The following is a 6000-nucleotide window of genomic DNA, read 5'->3' on the forward strand; positions in this document are numbered from 1 at the left end:
TCTCCAGACTTTCAAAGTGGCAAAATGTACATTGCATTATGGTAAAAATGTATATTCCTTATATTTGTGTAATATTTTTACAATAGTTTTCTTCCCTGCTCAAGTTTAAGATATTAGTTATTATGTCTGTAAGAATGACTAAATCGTAGAACCAATTATGGTCTATAATTTCTTCATGAGTTTCGTTTCTGGATTCTTAAAATTCTTCTATCAAACTTTTGTAACAGAAGCTGGGATGGAACCCAGGCAGCCAGACAGAATGTCCTTTCCCTGAGTGAAAATTTCTATCATTTCACTGAAAGTGACATTATAATATTTCAGAATAAACCCTCGTAACACTAATAAATGTATGTACATTTTTTTAAAAATATTTATATAATGTGTGTTTGGTTCTTACAATATTTTGAGCTATTATATTACTAATTCTGTATGTGAGTTAAGACAGTTTAATATAGAATACCTGCTTCAAGGCTAAAAATAAAGTACTTGAATTGTGTTTTACCTTTCGTGTGTTTTGAGACGTACGTTCTATTCTACAATTTACGGAATTTCTCGGTATTGGACATCTCACATAGCTGTGAAAATTTTATTCCTATGTTTAGGTTTCATAGTACAATAAGTTGAGCATCCCTACATTAGTATATGACTTTGATTCCTTCGAAAGAAAAAAAGAGTATCTTAGTTTTCTTGAATTTTTGGTCAAAATTTTAGTATATAGGTAATTGCAATATCTCTTTCACGAAATATTATTTAAATTTTTTTGCAACATTTCAAAATGCTGTATCATTCAATGGCATTTGATGTGTTTTGGCTTGCTGTATTAAAGCTGGGCTCGAACCCAGGCAACTAGATAATATGTTCTTTTCCTGAGTGAAATATTGCTATAATTTCATTAAAGTGACGTGGTAATATTTCAGGATAATTTCTTGTACATTGGACTAAGCTCTCCTCTCTCATGGATGAGTGTACCTAAGTAAAGAACTTAAAATGAGAAACAGTTCTTGCGTTAAAATTCTGAATGAAATATTTATTTTATGGTTTATGACTTTTGTTTCCAAGATGTTTTTCGAAAATCTGTTTGTAGAATGGTGTTTTTGAGCCCTTTCTAAAAATAAAAAAATAAAATACTATAAAAGTATATTTGTAGAGCTCTTTTAATGTCAATATATTGCGAGTTTGATTCTTACTCTTTTTTTATCTGTTATGTCAGTAATTCTGTGTGTGAATTAAGATAGTTTAATATATAATGTAGATTACGTCTTACGTTAAAATTCTGAATGAAATATGTATTTTATGGTTTATGACTTTTGTTTCCAAGATGTTTTTCGAAAGGTGTTTTTAGAATGGTGTTTTTGAGCCCTTTCTAAAAAAAAAAAAAAAAAAAAAAAAAAAGCTATAAAAGTATATATGTATAGCTCTTTTAATATCAATATATTGCGAGTTTGATTCGTACTCTTTTTTGATCTGTTATGTCACTAATTCTGTGTGTGAATTAAGATAGTTTTATATGTAACACCTGCTTCAAAGCTAACAGTATAGTTTATTTTGTTTATTTGTCATTTAAAATTACCTGCTTATTGACTTTCGGTGCCATCTTTGTACCAGCGCTAAAAGTACTTACTTTTCTCGAAGATCATTATCCCTTTTATTCTGTGTATCCGTAATAACTGTATAATTTTTTTTCTTTCATTTTTCATGTTGTACCCATACATTAAAAACCCCCTTTCGCTAACTGTACTTCTGTCGTATTAGGAAACTCATTTTCTTTTCTATCGACTGCAATCATGATTTTAGTAACAATGTAACACATTGCTGGAATTTAAAACAAAGAAGGCTACTTTTGAAGTTTTATATATTAAGAAACAATATTAGATATTTCTCTTTGTGTATAATTATTCTTTAATTTCAAAGTAGTTAAAATGTAATGATTCCTTCCCCTTCCCCCCTTGGCCTCTTCTAGTGTAATTTGTCATCATTTTTTGCACTCTTGGATTGCAGAACATGATATCATGAAAGAAGAGGAACGGAGAAATAGTGCAGAGCAAAAAGACATCTGTGGCTGGTAATTCTTGTTTTATATTAAACTTTATTTTCACTAGAAATGCTTGAATGTTATAATTTGTAGGTCCCTTTTCACATGTTGCTTTATATTGAAGATTTACTACTTATTTATTTTACGTGAACGCTTCACATTATGTTTTAATGTTTAGGGTAGCGTCTATGCATTAATTTCTTAGGTTTTGAATTCCATATTGAAGTGTCTGAATTGGTTCTTTCTTTATATTGTATTGTAATATTCGAAGTGAGGTTGAACTGTTAATCACACTGTAATTATCAGAAGTTTGAGATTTGTTAGAGTTCTGTTGCTTCTTAGTGGTTTCAAAATTACTGCTGTAGTGTCATTTTTTCCCAAGTGGCCTCCTTTCGCATTACGAGGAGGAGGCTAAGCATTTTCCTCTCTGTCTGGCCTAATATTTTCCTTGTCTAACAGGGTCTTCTCTTCCCAACAGGTCAGTGTAATTACTCTGCCTGTGTATAAACCAATTTTGTTTCAGTTTTTTCCGAATTTAGAGTCTCTCTATCAAGTGCTGTTTCTCTTAAAACCATTGAAAGTTAAATGTTGAACAAAAAAGAAATATAAATAAAAATTTAATGAGTACTCGTAATGAAAGTTAGTGGGGCCAAACTGTCTTTTGTTAAGGCTGCTCAAAATGTGCTTTTTATCAGTTGTTTTAAGCATACTTTATTAAAATTTTCCCTTAATTTGAGCTATTTTGGCATATTGGGAGGTTTTATGAACGTATTTGCGAAGATCTATTTAAAATTGATTTCACAAATAAAAATTCGTTTTGAAATCAAATCAGAGATGTTTTATTATTATTGAAGTAAAATTCTGCAGAATAACTTTCCTATTTGTTTTGCAAAGCACTCTGAAATTTTCTTTTGGACTTGTTTTCGTTCTCTTGGCAAATACATGACAGAATTATTTTTTGAAAATGCTGATGTCTTTTCCTTATAAGAATGACTGATGCAACTGTATGCGTGCCGCTGTAAAGAGCACATGTTTCCCAGTGTCCTGTTTTTTCTTTAATTGGGTAATTCTTCGCTAGAAGATCAGACATTGCTTTTTGTGTTATTTAACAATTTCTTCATCTTATCTTCAGTTAAAAGCTCTTCTTCATAATGAGCGCTTTTGTTATCAAGGGGTTTAATAAGACCCCAATTCTTCTTTTGTAATTTTCTGATTCATTGTTTGACTTCTCTGTCTTCCATATGTGAAAATTCTTCGGCATCGATTGCTTTTGAAATTTGTAAGATTTTTAGGACTTCATTTTCAGTCGATGGAAATTGTTTAAAGTAGCAGATAAATTCTTTCCGGTGTTGATGGATGAATGTTGCACCACGTATGAATGAAATTCTAGCAGTGGACAAATAAAATGGGATCCTTTAAGGTACTGCTATACGCGAAATCACGCTTTACAAGTCTGCGCTCAGCAAGTACCTGCCGTATTAAAAATGATAGACTACGAAATATGACTTGAAGAATGGTATGAGTTATGTGGAATGCAGATTGGGAGTTTAGTCGTGATAGGTAAACGGTCTATACAGATGACCGGAAATAATAAAAATTTAGATGGCTGTACTATAAAGTATTTTACTCCTGGACCATGGATTAGTCATAAACAGTAGTTGTGTAAAAACAGATTAAAGTATATGAATTCCCTGTTTAAGAAAGGAATTTCTCTATGACAGTATGCAGTCTGTATCATAGCTGGAATAGCGAGGTGTTGTGTCTTCAGGGAAACAAAATCTTTTATTCTGTAATTTTTACTGAAAATGTGTGTTTAAATTTTGTTACCTAGGTAACCTATTTTTAACTCTTTCTATATGAAAATGAAACCAAATACAGACAAAGAAATAAAATTGCATTCCTTCCCTTGGTGCAGTTATGAACAACTTTAACTTAATGGGAGCCAATTTTAAGTTTATAAAATTTTGGCTAGCTGCAATTATATATTGCACTTTTAATATTTCAGTTATGAGTGCATTACACAAAGTATAAAAATGTGTGGTATAATATGTTAAAGAAAAGGTATACTCTTTGTATTATTTACAAAAAAATTCAGCAAGATGAAAATTAAATACAGGGAAATCATATTTTAATGTGAAATTTAACATTGCATTTCTTCTGAGAGGTTTTTTTCTCCCTCTGGTACATGCTATGTTATGGCTAAATCCATGCAGTCGTCCGGATGTGTGTTTGTTATTCTGTATCTGAACATTGATTTTAACAAGTTTGTTGTTGAAAATCCTCTTTCACATTTTTAAGTAGATCGAAAGCAGGAATTTATCTTTTTAAAAGTTTAACAGTTCATGATTTTTCTGATCTAGGACTATTCAAATTGCTTTTTGTGATATTCTTGATCTTAATTAGGATGAAAATCAGTTATTTCCATTTCTAGATCAGTAGAATTGTTAACATATTTGCAATCTTTTACCATTTTTCTTAAATACTAGTCTTATGTAATGGGTTTGAAGTGAATGTAGTAGTTGGTATAATTTTATATACACTCAAAACATCTAATTTAGAAACTAATTTAAGCTCGATGAGATATTCCAAATGTTTGTTTCACTTTTCTTATATTTCACGCTTTAGTTCTCCAGATTTTCAAAGTGGCAAAATGTACATTGCATTATGGTAAAAATGTATATTCCTTATATTTGTGTAATATTTTTACAAAATTAATTTTGATTTAAAATGAATTTAAAATAACTTTAAATTCAAAGACTAGTTTTCTTCCCTGCTCAAGTTTAAGATATTAGTTATTATGTCTGTAAGAATGACTAAATCGTAGAACCAATTATGGTCTATAATTTCTTCATGAGTTTCGTTTCTGGATTCTTAAAATTCTTCTATCAAACTTTTGTAACAGAAGCTGGGATGGAACCCAGGCAGCCAGACAGAATGTCCTTTCCCTGAGTGAAAATTTCTATCATTTCACTGAAAGTGACATTATAATATTTCAGAATAAACCCTCGTAACACTAATAAATGTATGTACATTTTTTTAAAAATATTTATATAATGCGTGTTTGGTTCTTACAATATTTTGAGCTATTATATTACTAATTCTGTATGTGAGTTAAGACAGTTTAATATAGAATACCTGCTTCAAGGCTAAAAATAAAGTACTTGAATTGTGTTTTACCTTTCGTGTGTTTTGAGACGTACGTTCTATTCTACAATTTACGGAATTTCTCGGTATTGGACATCTCACATAGCTGTGAAAATTTTATTCCTATGTTTAGGTTTCACAGTACAATAAGTTGAGCATCCCTACATTAGTATATGACTTTGATTTCTTCGAAAGAAAAAAAGAGTATCTTAGTTTTCTTGAATTTTTGGTCAAAATTTTAGTATATAGGTAATTGCAATATCTCTTTCACGAAATATTATTTAAATTTTTTTGCAACATTTCAAAATGCTGTATCATTCAATGGCATTTGATGTGTTTTGGCTTGCTGTATTAAAGCTGGGCTCGAACCCAGGCAACTAGATAATATGTTCTTTTCCTGAGTGAAATATTGCTATAATTTCATTAAAGTGACGTAATATTTCAGGATAATTTCTTGTACATTGGACTAAGCTCTCCTCTCTCATGGATGAGTGTACCTAAGTAAAGAACTTAAAATGAGAAACAGTTCTTGCGTTAAAATTCTGAATGAAATATTTATTTTATGGTTTATGACTTTTGTTTCCAAGATGTTTTTCGAAAATCTGTTTTTAGAATGGTGTTTTTTGAGCCCTTTCTAAAAATAAAAAAACAAAAAACTATAAAAGTATCTTTGTAGAGCTCTTTTAATGTCAATATATTGCGAGTTTGATTCTTACTCTTTTTTTATCTGTTATGTCAGTAATTCTGTGTGTGAATTAAGATAGTTTAACATATAATGTAGATTACGTCTTACGTTAAAATTCTGAATGAAATATGTATTTTAT

Source organism: Stegodyphus dumicola, chromosome X1, assembly GCF_044657685.1.
Source record: "Stegodyphus dumicola isolate Sdum_Otavi_A_Nest chromosome X1, ASM4465768v1".
Taxonomy (NCBI): domain Eukaryota; kingdom Metazoa; phylum Arthropoda; class Arachnida; order Araneae; family Eresidae; genus Stegodyphus; species Stegodyphus dumicola.